This window comes from Pinus tabuliformis, chromosome 1_2 (genome assembly GCF_031772625.1).
Source record: "Pinus tabuliformis cultivar Carrire ecotype Pingquan chromosome 1_2, CPIR1, whole genome shotgun sequence".
Lineage (NCBI taxonomy): Eukaryota > Viridiplantae > Streptophyta > Pinopsida > Pinales > Pinaceae > Pinus > Pinus tabuliformis.
Window position 1 is genome coordinate 588,128,134 of NC_142298.1, and position 23,920 is coordinate 588,152,053.

At 36.9% G+C, this 23,920-nt stretch overlaps 1 pseudogene; it reads left to right on the forward strand.

Moving 5' to 3' along the window:
• Nucleotides 1-21,897: 21,897 nt before the first annotated feature.
• On the forward strand, nucleotides 21,898-23,485 carry LOC149207027 (KH domain-containing protein At4g18375-like; annotated as a pseudogene).
• Nucleotides 23,486-23,920: the final 435 nt, after the last annotated feature.

Here is a 23,920-nt window from a genome sequence, read left to right on the forward strand (position 1 = left end):
CCTAAGCATCATTTCTCAAAAAAGATTGAGTTTCTCGGTCAATCATCTCAAAAATAGTTTTTTTACCCATAGAACACCCTACATAACTGTCCACATGCAATGGTTACAAGTTTCATAAATGAGCACCTGAACTGACGAGTGTAGGTTTCTCCACTTTGTAGCTATGATGGTTCTAGAATTTCTGGAAAATAAAAAAAAAAATGAATCTTCTCCTTCTAGAAGCTTCTAAGGTGGTTTTAACCATTTAAAATGGATAGAGATATCAAATTCCTACTCTAAAAGTTTTATCTCTTATCCTTAGAGCTTATACTCCTTCATATGTGGATCTCAAGCCTAGATTGGCAAATCCTAAACTTACCACTTTTAACCTATAAAGCTAGTGCCCCCCATAGAGTCTGGGTTGGATTTCGAAGATTACTAGTGCCCTCATGTTGCTACTTTGAGCTTAACGAATCGTCATCCATTGATGCATTCGGGCGGAAGTTGAAGGTTTGCTTTGTGGTAAGGAAGGACAAGATAATTGGGGAGACATCTACACAGTCAAACATCTATAAATGGTTGTAAGTCTCTCCTTCATTTATTAATACAAAAATCACTTTGTTTTCATATACTTGTATCATGTTGGGGCTAGAGTTGGAGCTTACAAGCAAGGAGAAGAAGAGGGATTACTACAAATTCCAAGTAGGTATTTCATCCGTATTCTATTTTTTCTAAGGAAAACATAGCTTTTTTTACACCTGTTGTTTATAGATCAAGCCACTAGATCTAGGGAGTTCCCATTTGTCCACAGAAGAGAATTAGCCATAAACCAGTGGTGTCGGGTGTGGCGAGGGTAAAATAAATCCCTTAGGAAATGATAGAATGGATAATATGTTTTTAGTGAGGTTTAATGGGAAAAGATAATTTACTTGTAGAAAAGGATCAATGTTCATGAATTGATTGTAGCTTACAATCCATTGCTATAGTAAAACCACACTAACAAGGCAAAGACACAAAACAAGGCTTATGGTCTATAACAAAATCTATGGAGAATAGGGACATTGATTGGAGAACGCCCTCAACAGGAAAATTATGATGGTATGAGACAAGCATAAGTAGGAAATTTCAAGCTCATGCTTCCAGCCAAGCATGGGAACAATGTTGAGGGTTCAGTAAGCTCGCAAACTCGACTGAACCTGAGGGACTATTCTACCTCTCAACTAGCTAAGAATCCAGAGCTAGTATTTGTGCTTCACAAGAAGGAATTCATTTCTTTATTTCTTAAAAAAAAATATTTGTTAGTATCTACATGTTGTTTAAATTAGCTTTTAAGTTTTTCGTCGATTATAGATTTGCGTGTTAACTGACTCCGATAACTTTAAAAGGAAAGAAACAGAATATGGGATGAATATAATAATATATTCCTTACATTAATAATGTATGCCTCTTACTTTCATGGCGCGCGATTGGAAAATAATGATGTGCATGCCGCTACGACTTGCATGAAGCTACAACATTGAATATTGTCAAATTTTGAATGTTAAATTTGAATAATGTGGATCAATGTATATTTTAGATATAAAGGGCATAGAAGAAGATCTCTATGGGGAAACAACCAGTTTGATATTCTTGGTATCTATCATTTTACGTTACTTCTATTATGTGAGACTTAATAGCCTAATAGCAGTAGAATCTGGGCCTCACATAATACTCAGTGATGGCCTCCACATCAATATGGAAACATTTGTAATGTCAAAACAAGTTTGGTGCAGAGCAAGCTAAATACCCAAAGTAGCCAAGTTAGTCATTTTAGCCCGACCTCTTGTTAACAAAAGAAAAAAATAATTATCTCGGTTAAATGGAATAGTTACCAAATTTAGCGAATTTTTCTTTAAAATTTCAAAACTTTGGCTCTAATGCAATTGATCAGAATTATTTAGTTGTCTTCAGATGAGAAATTAACTACAATAATGGTGATTTTTGTAGAAAAGTACTTTATGCGTGCGGAGGCCATTAATATAGTTAATAGGAGTTAAGAATTACCACTTACAAAAATAAGGTTGATGGATCATGGGCTTGGTCTCATTAGTTATATTTCATTGTTAGGAAAAGAACAACGTTTCATTCATTTCGAAGGACTTCGGATCATGAGACTCGAATACACATGGATCAAGATCGGTTAGGTGCATATATCAACGATGAAAAATGCATATCAGGTACCAAGTTGCGAGGCAGATAATGGTGCCAAACGATCCGATGGGTGGGATGGCCCCACCTGTTTGATGATGTGGCATCATTCTAGTGGATATCGAGCCTCAAAGGAGCTAAAAAAAACCACCATCTGAAGAGCCCGATACCACTTTGGAAAACCTTGTTTGTACCCATCTAGTGGAATTATTATTGGGGTTAGTTGTGTTTTTACTTGTAAAAGTCAAGGTATCATGTAGAAAAATGGATCCATCACAAACGCTTAAATTTAGAAAATAAATATAATGATTTCTTAAATTTTATTGTGTGGAGGTCCTTGTGCAAAATTTTATTGTGCGGAACTTCTACACAAGGACATTGTGCGAAACTTCCGCACAAGGACCTCCATGTAATGAGATTCCACACAAAGTGTGATTGATGAGCATAACTCCATACACATTTACTACAACTCGAACCCACAATAAAAAATTATAAAATCTCATTCAATGCTCCATAAACTATGCTCTAACACTCATACTTGCATACCTTCCAGCCTCCACAATGATAACCGCTTCGTCATATTATTTTAAAACCGATAAAAATGTATTTTAAATAATATGAATATTAACTATGCTCTAACACTCATCCTTGCATACCTTCCAGCCTCTGCAATGATAACCGCTTCGTCATATTATTTTAAAACCGATAAAAATGTATTTTAAATAATATGAATATTAAATATTAATATTACAATGAATACATGTCATTATTTGATATCCTTTAACAACCCATTGTAATAGAATATCCACTTGCCTCTGGAAACATAGCAACTTGCCTAAACGATCATGTAAGTTTCCTAGTTCATATAAGGAAAAATCTCAAAATATAATATATAAGGATAATGACGTCCTTCTAAAAACTATAAAAATCGAACCATTTTACATTCTTGGAAGCAGAAAAACACATAAAATCATGCCAAATGCATGCCATTTGAGTATAACATATTTTGAGCTTCCCACAAATTACAAGTAGAGTATTTGTGATTTAATAATTAAGAGAACAGTCACTTGCCTTTGAAAACATAGCAACCGTCGCCATAAGCTCAAGTTGCCTTTGAAGATTGAGGATGCAAAGGGTGAAAATTCATAGTGTTGTACAGTGCTAAACAGAAATTGGTCATGATTAGAAGTCGCCACCGTGCTTGCATAAGGAAAGCTCAGTATTAATAACATTAATTGAGCATTTTCCAAATTAAAAACATTTTGTGGAAAATAATTGTGTGGAGATCCTTGTGCATAAGTTCATTGTGTGCAGTACCTCCTCAAAAGGACTTCCGCACATTGATTAAATTCATATATATGAGCGTAAATACCAAGGCTTCACTTTGGAGCGTAACTTCCTCACATTGATTAAATTCATATATATGAGTGTAAATACGAAGGCTTCACTTTGGAGTGTAATCCATAGATAGAAGTAGAAATAGTGGTACGACTCAACTATCTCTTAGTATGCCACAACCAACCATAGACATTTACAATTAAAAATTAATTATTAAAATAATTACATTGTTGAAATAATTATTAAAATAATTTCTTTTGTTTTATGTATTATTTTATAATGCTTAGATTTCTGACTTATTTAAGTCTATGTTATTATTTTATTCCAATATATTCACATATGAAGCTTAACTATATTTAATGTTAACTCATGCTATTAGCTTATATAAGTCGTATTTCTAAATAATGCTTAATATTATTTTTATTTTTAGGGCTAGGAGAGGGGTGGAGTAGGCAACCAAGAATTGGGTCTGAAGAAGTGAGGGGTTCAAAAGGGGGGCGGGGGCGGGGGGCAGAGGGGATCATGAGAGGGTGATAGGGAGATTTTTAAGAGGGGCGTCGGGGAATGTGATATATTTGCAGGGGGGTGGCGGAGGGTGGGCATGATGAAGAATGGTAAGAGTGATGAGAAGGGGTCGGTATTTTATTCAATGTGGGGGAGAAGGGAAATACAATTTCTGCTAACTTCCAAGCCTCCATCTCTATTAAGGTTGTGCGGGTGCTTGATGATTTCAAGTGCCTCCCGCACTTTACGTTTGAAATGATGTTTTTCGATGGCAATGACCTTTGTGTCTTCAAGGCATTTATGTCATATTAAGATACTTGTTGAGACATTTTCATGGAACCTTATGCTTGTCATCATAAATTGGAAGTATTGAAACAATATAATCTTACATATTGCAAAGATATTAATGTAAATAAAAGTTTAAATATGGTCAATATTAATTTTAGTCTAAGTCACCATACAGAGGGACATGAGACATGAAGGACGCATGGATTCGAGTGTCGTACATGGATGCATTAACCCCCAGAACAGAACACGTTATATATTATTTTATTAAATATATATATACATATTACAAAATAGATATTTCTTTCACAAATTCATTGATTCAAACATAGATCCTCATCTAGATGTAAGTTTTACAAAATTACAAATTAACATTATGCATGCAAATACAATTGTGACATAATACATATTCATCAATGATATAATAGGAGAAAGACAAGATACTATAGTTTTCTCACTGAGTCATCAAAATCAAAATGTGTTACATAGGTAGTAGCAATGTCAATGGAAAATAAAAATAGCAAATATAAAACAACTAAAAGCCTCAAGGTAGTAGGTAGCTCATGAGTCATAAATCCTCATCATCAAAATCAGTATCACTATACTCATCATCATGGTCACCACTACTCTCCTTTGTTGCATCCTCCTCCTTTGTATCCAATTTCATCTCTGCATCTACTAGTGTGGAGGATGACCCCTCTACATTATCACCATCATCAAAAGTGACAGGCTCTATCAATGGCTCATTGAGATCCAATCTGGCGAATTCTAACTCAACATTGTTGTTCAAACCCCTATCATCAAGAAATACATCCCACATATTTTTCTTTCCCTTCAACCACTCATCCCTCTGCCTATAAATAAGATGAAGGTTGGTGTGCACATACACCATTGACTCTACCCTAGACTGCTCAAGCCTTCTCTTCTTGAAACTATACAAATTCCCATATGTGCTCCAATTCATCTCGCAACAAGAGGATGAAGTCACCTAAGAGAGGAGCCTCATGGCTAACTTTTGTAGAGGAGGGCTTTTTGCCCCATGAGTTTCCCACCAAGAATAAGGATTCTTAGCCCCCCTATATCTAATCACATCAGATCCTTAAAATCGACTAGGGCCAGTGGAAAACTTTTCAAAGGAATCCTCCACCTCATCAAGGAATGATCTATCCTAAAAAATCCGCCTCAATGCATCTTTCCTCCCCTATTAAATTTCACCATCCATGTGAGGAGGGAATCTGCAGGAAGGTCCACCATTCAGCCACTCATGGTTGTAGTATTTTGGGTTCAATGAGTGAGCCAAACAATGTAAAGGTGTGCAATTATTATCCCATCTACTAACAAGAATATCCTGTATGGTGGTGAAGAAGACCTCTGATAATGTCTCATACTCGAGGAACTCACTCTATAAAATAATGTTCCTCACTAACTCAATCATGGAATCCCATTCCTCATAAACCTATCATATGATGGGTTGGGCTGTATCTGCAAATCGAAGCAAAGAAATGATAGGGTCCATGGTCTGAATAATTAGATCTACCCTCTCCCACCAATCATCATCTAACAATGTGTCCTTCACTCTTTTTGAGGTTGCTTGATCTGCCTTTTTCCAAACATACCAAAACTCTGAAATAACCATGGCCCCAAGAGCAGTCTTGACCTCCCTCAACTTCTTCAACATGAATGAAGAGTCAAACCATGCATCGCAATCTTCAACAATGGTAGATTGGTGTACTCCTTGTAGATAGTGAGGGAATTGTTATGATTTTGTACAAAGTTGTGGATATGTCGTACATCCTCAATAATACTTCCAATCCAAATCACATTAGAAGCAACAGATTTAAGTGTTAAATTCAAAGAATGGACAATGCAAGGTGTTTAAAATACTTGTGTATATTTAGCTTCCACAATCGTGGCAGCAGCCTTGCAAACAGGTGCATTATCTGTAATGATTTGCAAACAAGAATCAACACCTAAATCTTCAATAACTTTAATAAACAACTCACCCATTCATTGTGCATCCTTGTATTGTCCAAGTGCATCCACTGATTTCAATAAAACTGGACCATTCAAGGAAGACACCATGAAGTTGATGAGTGGGTGTCATGTTAGATCTGTCCATCCATCAGAAACAATGTTAACCCCAAATGTTGGTCATGTTGATTTAATAGGCTCAAGCATTTTGTCCACCTCTTTCTTTTCCTTCGACAACAATGGTGTTCTAAGCTTCTCTGACCCGGGAGGCACATACCCTGATGGAGCCCCTTGAGTTAGAGCTAGGCACATATCAATAAATAAAGGTGAGTACGCAACATTAGAGGATATGAATTTTTGATAGAAAAAGAATGCAATGTTGAGATCAAGCTCTTCCCATTTCTCTTTGTGAAAAATCTTGTCCATTGGACCAAGTGCCATTGCCTTTCTTTTTTATGCTTGTCCCCCGCCAGAACTCTCAAATGGAAATTTGTTGCTTCTTTTCCTCAATAATGGAAAGGTATCATTATTCTTATTTTTTTTAGATGTTGCAGCCACATTTTCCATACCAACATTGGCTTTTTTTTCCATTTCTTTCCTCTTAGCTAAAGACACGTGTATATATGTTGCAATTCCACAACTTGGTAAAGCCAACAAATGAGCTTTCACAAGGTAATATGTGCTCATGAAATGATTGTTGCCATAGTTTCATTTCCAAGCAACATTGTCTCCTCCCTGGATTTTGTTGCCTAGCGCTTGCTCTCTTGTGACATATTTCCACAAGGGATATTTGTTATCCTGAGGCTACTGTCTTCCCTCAACATTTGAAGTTTTTGTTGCAACCCCACTTCCAATAGAGGGAACACTTGTAGACCCTAATGAAATTGGAACATGAGGGGCATCTCCAATGGGGACAGTATTCCCCTTCCCTTTCCCCTTCCCTATTTCCCTTGATTGATTCATGAATGTTGTAAAAAAATAAAGGAAAAATGCACCAGATTTGTAAAAAAAAATGCAGATGCAAACTGTTGTAATAAAAATGAAAAAAAAATAGATACAAAATGCACATACATGTCGCTTGAATTACCTCCTAAATTTTCCCACGCCCTTTTCTCTTCACTCTCACACACCCACAACAAACCCACAACAAGAGAAAATGATAAATGTGATGTTAGAATGGCCCAGATCTTCCTTTTATGGTCATGTAACAGTTTAAAAATTGGGAAACGAGTCCCAGAATTGGGACACAATTAGACATGATCCAGAGGACATGTGTCCCACTAAATCATGTATGGTTCACTTGATTTGGGACACGAGGGCACCTAAGCACAAATCTGGTTTCTTAGATTTTAGTATGGTCAGCTTATTTTAGCATGGTCAGATCCTTACTGATTGGCATATTTTATGAGTTTGACCAATATAATGCAACGTTCAGTAACGACCTCATCATTGTGCTAAAACATTATTGATATTTTTTGTGAAAACATTATCAATTTTTTTTTCCAAGGTGATTCTTATTTGTTGATGTATTTCATCAATTGCTAAACAAAATGAGGCATGTGGTCAGGCTGCTCGAAAAATGTAGTCTTGTTGTCTCTTGAACACTCATCATGTGACTTTTTTTTTTCAAAGCTAGAACATATTCCATGCTACATATTGAAAATTCATTTCTCTTATGATGCCATTAAAATCTGATTATTGTAGGTTTTGAGAAATGTAATTGTTCAAGGAAATAGGTATGGAAAAGGAATCTTCTTGAAAGTCGCATATCGCAACAATTTCGCTTCTCCACCTCTCGAGGTGCGGAACTAGGATGTGTGTGAAACATAGTGGAAGAAAGTGTGTTTATTTCTCTGCACCACACTTCTCCTGCGCCATTTCCTACACTTGATATCAATGAATTGAAACTAAATACTTTTCCACTTAAAAACTATCATACAATTTGTCATAACAAACATCAAACCACAAAATTTGTGCACCAAAGATGCACATGGTTACTCTATGAATCAAATTGTAAACTAGAGGAAATGCATGTCCTGCTTCTGCAAGATTTACGTACAGGTCATTGTCATGAAATATTTAGTTGCTTTAATTTTAACTAGTGCCTTCACCTTTGTTGTTCAATATTGGTTCTACACTCTAATGGACTTTGACCTATGTTTTATGCTCTCCTTTTCTTGGGCATATTTATAATATCTTTAAAGAACAATAGAGTTGGAGATTTTTGAAGCGGCTAGTTTACGTTCTGAATTACTGATAAAACTAGGTTATGGATGATAACAAACATATTTTATTTTTAAAATTTAAAGGCCCATTTATGATATATGTGCATGCCTATAAGCCTACTAGCTTTGCACAAAACTTTACTCAGCATAAAATATTAATTGTGGATATGTTTAGCCTCCCTCTCGCTTACCTAAAGGACCCGCAACCAAATTTTTTCTCTGCACAAAATATTAATTGGAGATTTGTTCACCATCCCCCCCAACCTACATAAAATACCTACAACAGCGTTAGTTTGGGGTAGAGAAAAGGACCTGCAATGTGTCAGTTCTTGGAAGAGTAGATGAACTACAACTGCGTCAGTTACGGGAAAAGAAGTAACATAATAGTCTCAGTGTCAAAGCACTCACCTATGGAATGGCCACTCACAAAATTAGTTCATTTTTTATTTTTGAAATGAATAATCAGTCACTGATAAATACCAAAAATAAAACACCCTCCACTAGGGGAATTATGTCCCATCAGAGGTTGTTGAGCCAATCAAAAATTAGAAATAAGATTCAAGAATATTAGGAAATTATTTTTGAATTTACTAAAAAATAGAAATATTCACCATATTCCTGAAACTTAGGTTAAAATTGCAAAAGCACACCCAAATAATGCAGAGTCAATGCACTTTGACAACGAGGAAAATGCTATAGTGAAATTAAAGTTGTAATGCAAAGTTATATAAAAAGAAATATTCTTTCATTTATTATGGCATCACTAAGGAATCACCCTAAGTGGAAAATTCCTTTTTTATAAAGCCAAACATAAAGCAAGTTTGATTGTCATTAACTAACAATAATAGTTTGTTTCATTGTTAGTACTATTATATTGTAGCTATATGAAAGATGTAGAATTCATTGCCCTTTTCGTTTAAGGGAATTTCCCTTGAAGGCCCATTAAAAGAACACCCAAAGCATTTCGTTATTTATAGATACTTGAGGTATATGTTTTAGAATGTGAAGGTATTTCTATCATGAAAAGGTAGAGACGATCTTTAGACATTTGGGTGTTTCCTTATTTACAGATACTTGAGGTATATGTTTTAGAATGTGAAGGTATTTCTATTATGAAAAAGTAGAGACGATGTTTACACCTTACAAAACATATCATGATATCAATGTGTTATTGTTAGGTCCCTATACTACTAGTGTAACCCGTTATTTTTATTAGTACAACCCCCTTATTATATTGTTGTGAACATGTAGTCCCCATATTGTTATTATTGTGCCCCATAGAAGCCCGCTATTGTTATTATTGTGCCCTTACATTATTATTGTTATGTCGGCTCTGATTATATTATGACCCCTTAGACTCCTATATATAGAAAGGAGGTCTTGTCATTTATATTCGAAGAGGCTTATTTCTAAGGCGTTCATCTATCTTTTCTATCTTTTTGTGCATTGGTTTCATAACATTTGGTATCAGAGCTTTGGATTCTAGGGTTTCGCTACTCCAAACAGGTCATTGTGGTATTTTTGATATAGCTTTTTTTATGCGATGTTTCAAAAGCTAAAAAAACCCATTTGAGAAGAAATCTTGCGGAACCGTGCGTCCGAATTTCAGATCTTGTCTCACTAGATTTTTGGGGATATGATATGAGGAAGTTAGGGTTTTTTCAAGCTCCAGAATTTCATCTAAAACAGATCATCGTGGTATTTTCGCTATAACCTTTTCGCTACAAAGTTTCAGAAGCTAAAGAAAAAACCATTTGAGAAGAAATTGTTCTGAATCTCGGGTTTGAATTTTAGATCTTGTCTTGCTATATTTTCGGATATATGATCTGAGGAAGTTAGGATTTTGTAGACTCCCGAATTACATCGTAAATAGGTGACCTTGGGAAAATCGTCATAACTTTCTCTCTAAGCAACAAATTGAAATTCCGTAAGAAGTTACAGAAAGAGGACGGATTGTAGTTTTCTGTACATAGTTTTTAGATCCGAAGGCCGAAACAGTGACACGTGGCACGTCATACAAGTTCACTCTACTGAAACATTATATAATCAAGTCATCTTAGGAGATTGGGCATAACTCTTTCTTGGAGAATCAAATTCTAATCAGACTTGTGGGATTAGAAACAGGACTTGGAGGGCTACTGCAAGAGACAATTTCAGAACTTTGATATCTAATAATACAGAGTTACAGTCATTTCAAGATCGAGCTCCTAAAATCAAGAAAAGATGATATGATGAAGTTTGATTGAAAGGATCCAGTAAATTGGATACTACAGATGGAGCAATATTTTGATCTACATGGTGTACCACTATTACAAAAGGTATGTATTGCATATTCATATTTAGAACCAGATCAATTTTTATGGTATAAAGGGCTTTGTTCTCATAAACAACTTGTTATGTGGTCAATTTTCATGGAGGAAATGATAGCACATTATGAGGATACAAAGAGAAACATCTTCTTTAGAGCAACACCACAACAATTGGAAGAAAAAAGAGAAAAAGGGCTTTGTTACAAAGTGGAAAGCAAAATTATGGCCACTAGGAAGTCTACCCCTCACAACTATAAATATGGAAGTGTTGTTTCTCCTAGCCTTCCACAACCTACAAGGTTTACACCACAACAATTGGAATAAAAAAGAGAAAAAGGGCTTTGTTACAATTGTGATAACAAATACATTAAAGGTCATAAGTGTGTTGAGAAGAAATTATTTTACATTGATTGTGGAGAGGAGGAAGAAAAGGATCAATGAACGTCAAAAGAAGAGTATATACACCAGGAACCAACCCCAGAGAAAGAAGAAATGAATCTGACCATATCTTGTAAAGCATTGGAAAGAATTACCACTCCTAAAACTCTCAAGATAGAAGGACATATCAAGAAGAAAAAGGTTCAAGAAGTGAAAGATCACATCCATAAAGAAGAAATGAATATGATCATATCTTATAATTCATTGGATGGAATTACGACTCCTCAAACTATCAATATAGAAGGACATATCAAGAAGAAAAATGTTCAAGAATTAAAAGAACACATCGAGTCTCAAGAAATCAATCCGACCATATCTTGTAATGCATTGGAAGAAATTGCCACTCCTAAAATTATCAAGATAGAAGGACATATCAAGAAGAAAAAGGTAAGAGTGTTGATTGATTTGGGCAGTACCCATAATTTTATTGATTGTAAGATAGCCAAGGAATTGAATTGCTTCCTATATCCAACACCGAAGTGTCAAGTGATGGTTGCAAGTGGAGGAACCATAAATTGCTCTAGAAAGTGCCATAATATCAAGTTATCCATGGGAGAATATGTATTGAATATGCCAATGCTTTCCATTCCAATGGGTGGTGCTGATGTTTTATTAGGAGTCCAATGGCTACAATCTTTGGGTATGATAGCTTTTAATTTTCAAGAACTTTTCTTGAAATTTTTTTGGGAAGGAAAGGAAGTTGAATTGAGGGCTATCGAAGGAAAACCTAGAAAGATAATCAAATCTAACAACATGACAAAGCTTCTAAATAAAGAACAACGGGGTGTAATTGCACAATTATGTTCACTAGAGGATCCCACATCGAAATCATGTATTTCTCCAGATCTCCAAAACGTTTTGGACAATCATTCCAAGGTATTTGAGACTACCAAAGGCCTCCCACCTAATCGTGATCATGATCACGCTATTCATTTGATTCCATGAAGTGTTCCTCCAAACATCAGGCCTTACATATATCCATATGCCCAAAGGATTGGGAACTCATTCAAAAGTTGCAGAAGATCCCAATTCAAACAATATTGTGAGAACTTGATAAGGAAGGAAAAATCATATTGGAACCTGAAGCAGTCACAGAACTGAGAAATCAAAAGCTTCAAAATAGATCAATTTTAGAGTATCTCATCAAGTGGAAGAACTTACCTGCTGGAGATTCCACATGGGAGAACAATAATTTATACAGAAGCATCAAGAACTACTCAATCGTTGAGGACAACACTTTTTGAAGGAGAGGGGCATGTTAGGTCCATATACTACTAGTGTAACCCCTTGTTGTTATTAGTACAACCCCCTTATTACATTGTTGTGGCTATGTAGTCCCCATATTGTTATTATTGTGCCCCATAGAAGCACACTATTGTTATTATTGTGCCCTTACATTATTATAATTATGTCGGCTCTGATTATATTATGACCCCTTAGACTCCTATATATAGTGTAGAAATTTTGAATAATATAACACTTATTCATAGAGATTATCCTGATTATACACTATTTGTGGAATGCATGCATAATACATAACCTCCTCTACATTGATCATCAATTTGCAGAATTAAGAAACAATCGCATGCGCACATTGAAACATCTATCACATATATCAACACAGTATGTATTGGGGAAAGCATATATCTGAAAACCCCCAACTATCTGTATATTATAATGATAGAGAACATGTAACAATACATAATACAATACTCCTCACAAGTACTCAGTACTATCTCCAACTGCTACACACAAACTAGCTCAGATCTGAATCAAGTCACAAGTTCAAATATCCTCCGTTGTCTGCCTGCCTCCACTGTGCAATCCAATGTGAGAAAATGAATGATCCAAGCTCATTTTCCTTGGCTTTTACTGCACAATCCTCATTGGCAATCTCCATCATTGATTGTGCAAATCTCATGCACAGCTATAGTCACAACTGATAGTAGTCTCCACCTCTAACACCTGTCTCCACTGAACTGTCCATGCACTGAGTTAACTAATGTATTCTTTAGTTGCTTTATGAGTTAATAATTAGTGAATTAATTAATAATTAATTCACATCACTCATCACTAGTGTATTTGGCAGTTAGACTAAATACAACTAGTTCAACTAAGTCAAACTGAACACAACTCCATCAACTCCTCAATCAACTCCACCAAACTCAATCACTTGAGTTCTAACTGAATTCCATCATGCAATAGCTCAACTAACCCATAAGAAAAGTGTATTTCCTTCTGACAGTTGCCTGTGCCACATCCGTAGCTCGAACTGAAGTGCTGCAACAGGATAAGATAATGTTTATAGTCCAAATATTATTAAGAGCTAATAATATTCGATTGTTCTATTTTTAGCCTGGCAGTCTAAAAATAGACTCCGCCCATATGTCTAAAAATAGACGTCCATCTATTTTTACCAACATGACCAATCATCCACAAATAACATCCTGCAACTCATAGACCATGATCCATATGTCTAAAAATAGACATAGTCTAAAAATAGACTTTGCGCCAAAAATAGCCTGCGGGCCCACTTAGTGAAGGCGACTTCTTTTCACTAAGCTCCATCATCTTGTTGCATTTTCAACACTCCCTCTCAACAAGATATGGATTATCTGCGACCCCTATCCTGTAACTCTGGAATGTTCTGCATGCAAAACATTTGCCCGGTCCACTTGCTCCAACAACACTTGGAACAAAAAACACTCCCAACTGACCACTCTGTTGGGCTAGGAACATACTCTGATGCTGAAGCTCTACCTGCTGCTGAAAAGTGCTCCCTCTCTGACATCTGCACTACTACAACATATCCATTCATCTCGCACCATTGCACACTTCTCTGTGCCACCTAGCACTGTGCAAAACACTTGTGCCTCTCGCATTGTTGCAGCCTGCTAGCTATGTGTTGTCCTGGGATTCCCTACACTGTCGCTCTCTCTGCCACTCCATCCACATCTATCTCTACCCAATCAGTCAATTCCTGCTACTCCACATCGGGGCTCCCGTAGCAAGGTCTCATCCAAGAGGTTGGGTACCTCAAGGATCCTGCCCCTCCTCCTTGGGATGATCACTCTATATCGCCCCACCTCCTACCTGGAGGTATGGCTACATGTGATCCCTCACCCCACCTGGCTCGAAGTTTCCCCCTACTGGAGGTCTCTACATGAGTAGATGTCTCTACTCGATCTCCTCTTAGCTTCCCTTGTTGTGGCTGCTCCACAACCTCCTGAAGCTGCTGCACCATTCGTGGCTCCTCCACAATCATCTGAGACTTCTTCTGGCTCTGCATGTTGAGAGGTAATATACACTCCCTCGCAACCACCAAGTCTCCATCAGTTGCCTCGCTGCTTAAGGCTTTACATGCATCTTGAACCTCAAGAGCATACAGGTTCTTGACCCGCGAACCAATCTGCTTCACCTGTCTAGTGATGATGTGTCCAAGGAAAGCCTTTCCCTTACTAAAGACTACATCATAGCCTCTGTCTTCCAGCATCGTGATCAACACCAAGTTTCTCTTCAGTCCTGGTACATACTTGACATCGGTCAAGGTAAGGCGAGCTCCATGCTCCCTCTGAAAAATAACCGTGCCTACACCTGAGACACTATACTTCTCATCATTACCCATCGCTATGAGTATCTGGAGATCTTTCTCCTCCAAAGTACTAAACAAACTCTTGTCACCGGTCATGTGGAAAGAAGCCCCACTGTCAAGAAACCAACCACTTCCCACCATGGATGAAACCATGCATGCAAAGAGTGTGAAATACAACTCAAACTGTGAAGCAAGTGCCTCACCTTCAGATCCTTCCCTGGATCCCTTCTTGGATTTCCTCCGTGGACAATTTGCAGCATAATGGCCCACCTCATGACAACGAAAGCATCGCACTTTCGATTTGTCAACCTTCTTCCCATCATTCGAAGAACTGAATTCGAAAAGAGAACCCTTCTCCTTCCCCTTCTTTGCTTTGGCAGCCAAAGCGCAATTTTCTTCATCAGATGCCTTTGATGAAGATCTGTCCCTGGTATTCTGCCTGATCTCCTCTTGCACAAGATCAGATCAAAGTCTCTCCCATCCTGGCAATTTCTCCCGACCATTGACAGAGTCCTGATAGGAATGCCAACTCTTCAAAAGACTAAGGAGAGCCAAGCTCACCAAGTCCTCATCATCGACAATCACCCCCACACTTCCTAGCTCATCCCGGCATTGGGTGAACTTCATGAGATACTTGGGCATACTATCTCCATTCTCACACTTAATGTTTCTAAGTTTATCCTTGAGCACCAACTTCCTCTGGTCGCTCTTGCTTTGGAATAAATCTGTCAACGCTTTCCACATCAAGTATGGAGAAGCCTTTCCATGCAGGCTGGATACAATGTGATCCTTCACGCCCTCCAACAGAATCTTTCGACACTTTGTTGTCTTCTTTTGCCAAGCCTCAACATGAGCAGCATCAGTAGGCTTTGGGACCTCAGCCTCTATGAATTCCTTCAACCCATTGTCATCTAACACTGCCTCCATCCTGTCTTTCCATGCAATATAATTCGAGCTGCCTTCAAGAGCATACTCCAATCGCAATCCGTTGAAAGACATTTCAACTTTGACACCAAGAAAAACATTGCTGCAAATTCGAATTCCACCAGCTCAAAACTCAACCGCTTCTGATCTAAAATTCGTGAGAACAAAGTATTTCTCGTACAGAGATTGACTGTATGGGATTTTACCGGATATCTCACCTTCCAAAAGAAGGATGAATCCAGAGGCTACCTGGCCCGATTACAGACTCTGCCTGAAGAAATAAAATGTAATCACTTTCTGAATAATAGATCTGATGATCAACTCTGCTCTGATACCATGTAGAAATTTTGAATAATATAACACTTATTCACAGAGATTATCCTGATTATACACTATTTGCGGAATGCATGCATAATACATAACCTCCTCTACATTGATCATTAATTTGCAGAATTAAGAAACAATCACATGCGCACATTGAAACATCAATCACACATATCAACACAGTATGTACTCGGGAAAGCATACAGCTGAAAACCCCCAACTATTTGTATATTATAATGATAGAGAACATGTAACAATACATAGTACAATACTCCTCACAAGTACTCAGTACTATCTCCACCTGCTACACATAAACTAGCTCAGATCTTAATCAAGTCACAGGTTCAAATCTCCTCTGCTGTCTGCCTGCTTCCACTGCGCAATCCAATGTGAGAAAATGAATGATCCAAGCTCGTTTTCCTTGGATTGTACTGAGCAATCCTCATTGGCAATCTCCATCATTGATTGTGCAAATCTCATGCATAGCTATAGTCACAACTGATAGTAGTCTCCACCTATAACACCTGTCTCCACTGAACTGTCCATGCACTGAGTTAACTGATGTATTCTTTAGTTTCTTTATGAGTTAATAATTAGTGAATTAATTAATAATTAATTCACATCACTCATCACTAGTGTATTTGGTAGTTAGACTAAATACAACTAGTTCAACTAAGTCAAACTGAACACAACTCCATCAACTCCACCAAACTCAGCCACTTGAGTTCTAACTGAAGTCCATCATGCAATAGCTCAACTAACCCATAAGAAAAGTGTATTTCCTTTTGACAGTTGCATGTGCCACATCCGTAGCTCGAACTAAAGTGCTGCAAGAGGATAAGATAATGTTTATAGTCCAAATATTATTAAGAGCTAATAATATTCGACTGTTCTATTTTTAGCCTGGCAGTCTAAAAATAGACTCCGCCCATATGTCTAAAAATAGAAGTCCATCTATTTTTACCAACATGACCAATCATCCACAAATAGCATCCTGCAACTCATAGACCATGATCCATATGTCTAAAAATAGACTTTGCGCCAAAAATAGCCTGCGGGCCCACTTAGTGAAGGCGACTTCTTTTCACTAAGCTCCATCATCTTGTTGCATTTTCAACATATAGAAAGGAGGTATTGTCATTTGTATCATCCAAGAATTGTTCATTTGTGTAATGTAAAGGAGGTTGCCCCCTCGAAGAGGCTTATTTCTAAGGCGTTCATCTATCTTTTCTATCTTTTTGTGAGTTGGTTTCGTAACAGTTATTCAGAAACAAATTTAACTATATTTTTTTAGACAATTATAAAAATAAAAATTGAAAATTGAAAATTGAAAATTTATTATTTATTATTTACTAAATTATTAATATAAAAATAATAATAATTAATAATTTACGAAATATGAAAATAAATATTAAGTTACAAATATGAAAATATAATCCAAAACTAATTAAATAATAATAATAAAATTATAATATTTTTTTCGTAACATTTAATTATTAATATTTAATAATAATTGTTGCTTCAAGAAGTGCTCTATAGTTTAGTATGGGAAGATGTTTTGTCACATAACATTACATTTAAAAATAATAAAATAGTACTTACATTAACAAAAAATAAAATAATTCCTACATTAACAAATAAAAAATAATAATAACAACAAAAAATCAATATGGGCCATAAGTATAATAATTCACGTTCTATCTTATTTTTACAACAACTTTATAAATAGAAATAATGTAAATGAAAATAAGAAAATAATATTATTGATATTACATGATGTATAATTTATCATATGTTCCGTTTACATGTGCTATTTAAATTAAAATATATTAATAATAAAAAATATTTTACAATCAACTATAAATAAAATATTTCGATGTCCATATTAATAACATAATTTTATATTCCCCGAGGTGATTAGAAGAGAACCGAAAGAGATGCGTTGCCACAACCACACCTTACCAATAATAAACAAGCCATGACGACATAGCCCCTACAACAAACAAATTTATAACGTTAGGCATTATCATAGTTGTGCGCCAAATGAATTGAGAAGGTATGAATTTCGAGGGTAGAATATTGTGTGGGAGAAATTTGGAGTTGGCATCGAGCAAAGGATCATTAATGTTGATTGCAAATATGGGTTTGGGTACAGTGCTATGCAGTGGGTTCAACCTACCAAAGAAATAAAACCACAAGGCCAAAGCCCGTCACAGGAAAACCAAGAGAAGGAGATAGAAGGCCAACTCGTGTGAGGAGGACCATAGAAAGATGATTTAGCAAGTCAGTAATTATCGTGTTTGAGGAGTGTAGGGAAGCACAAAGCACTACAATTCATTATTTTACCTGCTCGAGATAAGGAGATGGCACTAATGAGTAGTGAGGTAGAAGATGGGTAGAAGATGAGTAATGAGTAGAAGATGTGTGGTGAGATGGTTGGGTTCGTTCGGTGAAACCCACGAGGTCAGGGTTCAAATCACGTTGAGTATATTGTCCTGCTATGGTGTGCAGCTCAAGGAGTAGACTCCCACCTAGCGTGAGTCTCGACTCTTGCAAAAATCATAAGAAATTAGTATATCTAGCTTGCAGGTTATTGGATGTACTCTTGGTGTTATAGTGGTAGCTACGAGAATAGATCCTGGGTCTTCCTCAAATTAGGTCTGGAAGTCACTGATTCACCACATAGTTTAAAAAAAAACATTCTACATCAAAGGACATGTTTTCATACAAGTGTTGGACGAAGCACGGATAGAATGCGACAACAGTGCGGGGCAAAAGAAAAGAGGTTCCTACATCAAGCTTAGAGCTCGAGTGGCCTGAGAAAGTGGTGGACCTCACCCTATAGAAAACTCGACCTAGAAATCGAGTAATGAGAAATCTCCAGTCTGTCTCAGGTTGCATCACCCAGGTATTAGTTAGTCTGTCTCAGGTTCCATCACCCAGGTATTAGTTACCCTGAGCTTCGTTATTCACAAGAAATCTTTGATTTTAGATTGTTTATCCATATATCTATTCCAAAATTATCTTCTACTATGGGTGGCCCTATAATATAATGATGGAATTAGGTAGTGCATCCCCTAGAGTGTTGCTTCCCTACGCATTGGTGAGACTCAAAAAGAGAAGTGGGAGTCACAATACTATATGAAGCAATTTTACACATGGAAACTCAAAGTTGATGGGGGTATATCAGCAGAAGGTTATAGTATTAAGTCAAGAATCATTTTCAACATGTGATGTTGGACCGACATACCTGAGGTCTTGAATTTCCTTTCTTATAAGTGGGTTTGGATTAGCGATGAGGGGTCTGAAGTGGGGGGTTATTTGGTGGCACTACGATATTGTTTTAAGTCAGTGTGGCCACAATTCACCCACGATGAAGTATGGATTAATCTTGACCCTATGTGTTTAGACAAAAGCTTTTGCTCAGGGACAAGGTATAAGAGGATTCCCTCTCCCGTACATCACGATGTGGGTCAATTTGGTTTTCTTGTTGCTTGCTATGTTGTGGATCAGTTCTTGTTTACTCACTTCCTAGACTTTGCAAAATGGTTCTCAAGTTTCACCTATTCATCCTCAGCTCAGGTCAACAAAGGAAACATCAACATGACAAGACAGGGGTGTCAGGAACGTAGAGGATCAACATATTAGGGTGAAAGTATGAATATGGGTTACACTTTTGGGCCGAATGTGATGATGAAATTTCAAGTTTTTCCTCTTTTATATAACTGAAGCCCTCAAAATTCATATTTGATTGAGAGTAAAAAGAAAAAATATGGAGAATTGTGTTGTTGTCCTAATGATTTTTTTTGCAAAATATTTTATGTTGTATAATATGTCAATTTTCCATTAAATGAAATGCTTGTCCTTGCAAATTTTCACACATCTTAAGAGGTACGTGTGTATTCAGATAGCATAAATTAGTTTAAAATGTGTAATTTTTAAAATATATATATGAGAATGATCTACACGGAAAGCTCGGTTTTTCATATTAATTTGTTTTTATGCAAAAAAATATTTTTTATTATTTTTTGAAGTTGGCGAAGTAATATTTCAATCAGACACATGTATTTACGTAAGGTTTTTTTTAACTATTTAAACAAAACAAAAAACCAAAGGTACCCTTTTGAAGAGGACTTGTAAAAGAAGATAGTGGAATTGTTTGAAAAAAAATTGTGTATATTTTATGATTTTTATTTTTTATTCAACCTCTTTAAAATAGTTCAAAAAAAATTCAAGCGTTATGTTTAAAAGAAATTAGATTAAAAATATCATAGGAATTCGAAAATGTCAAACTCATATGCCATTGGATAGAGGATTCCTTCATGAATCCAATGTGATCAACTCCACCACCTAAGGACAAATTTATCCCTAAGTCAGCTAGGGTACAAAATGGTTTTGCATGAAACTTAAAAGAAGGGGTGCTGAAATTATGGATTTTAGGACTTAAGAGGCTCGATTGAGGGCTTTATTTCGAAATTCAAATAGCTTGTTTGAGGGTTTAAGAAACCCTCGATCGAGGGCTTTATTTCGAAATTCAAATAGCTTGATTGAGGGTTTAAGAAACCCTCGATCGAGCCCTTACCATGGTTAAATAAAGGCTCGATCTAGATTTAAATATTGATATAGCCTATAGCTCGATCTAGTTTTAGGGTTAGATCTAACTTTAAGGCTAGATCTAGCCTATAGTTAGATCTAGCTTTAAGGCTCGATCAGGCCACTTTTTTTAATTCCATGCCTAGGTTGTATTGGCAAGAAAATTCAAAAACATGGCTTGATCGAGCCAATGGCTTGATTGAGCTCCTGGATAACCTCGGGTTACATTGTTCCACCCATATGCGCCCTCTCTCGCCAAAAAGTGTAATCCAGCTCCATGCTTTCACCAATTATGAAGCAAGAGTTCAACGAGGAAATACATGCTTACCAAATATGGTATTTAGCTCAACAACACAGTATGAAGACTAAATCCCCATGCAAGTACAAGAAGAACTGACTTAGGGAGAAAGGGAGGCAACGGCTCAAGGATCCACACTTTTGAATGTGATGGTGAGAGCAGAATGGGAAGCATGGATCCCTAAAACAAACCAAGCAAGGAGGTCGAGCCAATACTTGCAGACCAATGATGTTTATTGGAAAATGAAATTCTGGTTGGGAAGAGTGTTTATGGATGGCTAGAACTTGAGGAGGAATATGGTGTAGGCCTTAGTGAGAGAGAGAGAGAGAGTATGTCCTATGGATGTATGTTTTCTATTTTCAAATATGAAGAAATACGTATTAAAAAATAAAATATTTCAATGTCAACCATATAAATGTTATATAAAACAAGTGGAAAGAAAAAACAACTTATAGTTAAAACATTTTATTAATTAAATTTTAAGCCTCTTTGGAAACTTTTTGTAGTGTCAAAATCCGGATTATCCACATTTTATTAGTGTTGCTCAAAAATATAATCGGAAGCCTTATTATAGGGTTTTTATTAACCTTTTTCCAAATACATAGTTGGAAACACGTAGCCGGGCAACCCATCCTTGCCTTATGAAACCCTAAACCCTGACCGACACACGTCGGAAATAACACGAGTGTACCGTGTGAAAACGTTGCCCTCTTTAGTAAACCCTATGGCATGCCATATAAAATGGGCAAATTGAGCCTCTATAAATTGTTCCATTTGATATTAAGAGCAGACACAAGAAGAGTCTCCACTCGAACGACAAAGGAGTCAAGGAGGCGGATTGGGTTAAAGTCGACGGACAGCCTGCCTGTAATTTCCAGGCGTTTTACTTTAAAATAGGGAGAGATCTTATCTGTTAAAGGATTGCCTGCCATGGACGGGTTGTACTCTGCCACTGGAAAGCGAACACGCACGGAAAATGAGCTTCCACAGAACAGTGATAGAAATAAGAGGCGGAGATCTGGCAGTGGTAGAGAGCAAGGTTTGCCTGGTGCCGACATAGCTGTGTATCGCATATTGTGTCCTGATAATGTTGTCGGAAGTGTTATCGGAAAAGGCGGTAAAGAAATTAAATCTCTAAGTCGACAGACGCGTTCGAAGATCAAAGTTGCAGATACTGTTCAAGGTTTTGATGAGCGCATCATAGTAATATTCAGCTCACCGTCGGGCAACGACAAGGAGAAGGACGGCGAGGATTGCAATGAGAATGAAGTTGAACCTGTGTGTCCTGCTCAGGATGCTCTTCTTAGAGTGCGTTCTGTTATTGTCCAACAATCTCCTGGCAGAGATAATGACACCGACAAAATCAGACAACAGAATGCTCGATTGCTAGTGGCTAACAGCCAGATTGGAAATTTGATTGGAAAAGGTGGAAATAACATTCAAAAAATGAGAGACGAATCGGGTGCACAAATTCAGATACGGCCAAAAGATCAGTTGTCAGGCTGTGCTTTTAGTTTTGGTGAACTTGTTCTAATATCTGGAAATGCAACCGCTGTAAAGAAAGCATTGTTTGCAGTTTCAGCTTTTCTGTATAAATACCCACCTAAGGAGCAAATTCCTTGGAGTCATATTTTGCCTGCAACGAACCGAAGTTCACTCGTTCCTTCTGGTGTGCCTGAATTTCCTCCGGTAAATTATCTTCCTCCAGGGCATTCACTGTTTGCGCATCACAGTTCAGGTGCTCCAATTCTTCGTACTTATGCCTCCCATTTACAGGGACTCCGAGGATATGGAAGTGAAGCTCGAAGTTCATGGCCTCTTAGTTATAACCCTGCTCTTCCCATTGCTCCAAAATCTGGGAATTCTGCTGTTGACAAAAGTCGGGAGGAGTTTTGTATTCGAATAGTATGCCCGAATGATAAAATTGGAGGTGTGATTGGTAAGGGCGGCAATATCATCAAAAGCATAAGGAAAGATACAGGAGCAAGTATTAAGGTTGAAGACGCACAATCAGATTCTGATGAACGTGTAATTGTAGTTGGCTAATGATGGTGTTTCACCTACGATTGAGGCAGTCCTACAATTGCAAGGAAAGACTAGTAGTGACAGTGACAATGATGGAGGTGGCATTTGTACAAGGATTCTTGTTCCGTCAAAGCACATTGGTTGCCTTCTTGGTAGAGGTGGCAACATCATCAGCGAGATGCGGAAGCACACTGGAGCAAATATTCGCATATTTCGCAAAGAGGAGCGACCAAAATGTGCCTCCCAAAATGAGGAGCTGGTTCAGGTTACTGGAGAGCCGAGTGTTGCTAGAGATGCACTCATCCAAATTACAAAAAGGCTGAGGGAAAATATTTTCAAAGATATGGATGGTGCTACCAACACTGACCGTGTGGTTCCCTTATCTAGCCTATCTGTGCCTAGTGCGATTTCTCTTTCATCAATCTATGGCACAAGCCATTATGATACAGGATTCCCATGGGGAATAAATGCGGGTAGATCAGCTGATAGATAGTGAATTGTTTATTAAAATTCTTATATATATGGTTATCAAATGTTAATATCATTTAAGTTGGTATAATTTAAAATTTATTAAATTAAATTAAAATTCAGAAAAACTTTTATCCAGAACTCAATCGACTTTGACCCAAAAAAAGATAATATGGATATGTGAGGTGACTAAAGACCAATGCAACCAAATTAAAATGCATAATATTACATCCATGGAAAAGCCCAGGTGTATGGCAAATATGTAAGGTGACTAAAGACCAATGCAACCAAATTAAAATGCATAATATTACATCCATGGAAAAGCCCAGGTGTATGGCAAATACTGTAGATGTCAGATTAGAAAAATCATCATTCCAAAAGTTTGACATAGTTTATACAAAGACAAAAGTTCCCAAACCATGGATACTAAAAATTCAAAATATATACATTTTGGAATGCC